We start from the raw sequence: 455 nt of genomic DNA, 5'->3' as shown, positions 1-455 counted from the left end.
TTGCAGCTGAGGCTGCTGCTGCCGCTGCTGCTGCTGCAGTGAGCCCACAAAAGAAACAGTTAAATCTTTAAAGAAATAAAAGAAGACAAGAAGACAAAAATGAGACAAATTAAGAAGCAAACAAGAAAATAAGCAGCAGCAAAGAAGAGCAGCTGCTGCTGCAGTCACCAGGAAGCTGCAGCAGGAAAAAATCGGTGCCGCTGCTGCCTTTTGTCTTGCTGCTGCCGCTGCCACTGCTGCAGCAGGTGCTCCTGCTGCCGCTGCTGCTGCTGCTGCTGCTGCTGCTGTCAAGCGCGTTGGTGTAGCTCCTGCAGCAGCTGCTGCTGCAGGTGCTGCTGCTGCTGCCCGCGGCCTGAGTTGAGGCCTTACGAAGCTTCAGAAGCAGCAAAGGAGGCTCGGGATGCCCCGAAAGAGCAGCAGCAGCACCAACAGCTGCAGCAGCAGAAGCTGGAGCG

Source organism: Eimeria tenella, genomic scaffold (assembly GCF_000499545.2).
Source record: "Eimeria tenella Houghton genomic scaffold, Eth_scaff2430, whole genome shotgun sequence".
Classification (NCBI taxonomy): Eukaryota; Apicomplexa; class Conoidasida; order Eucoccidiorida; family Eimeriidae; genus Eimeria; species Eimeria tenella.
Note: the sequence above shows the minus strand (reverse complement) of the source record.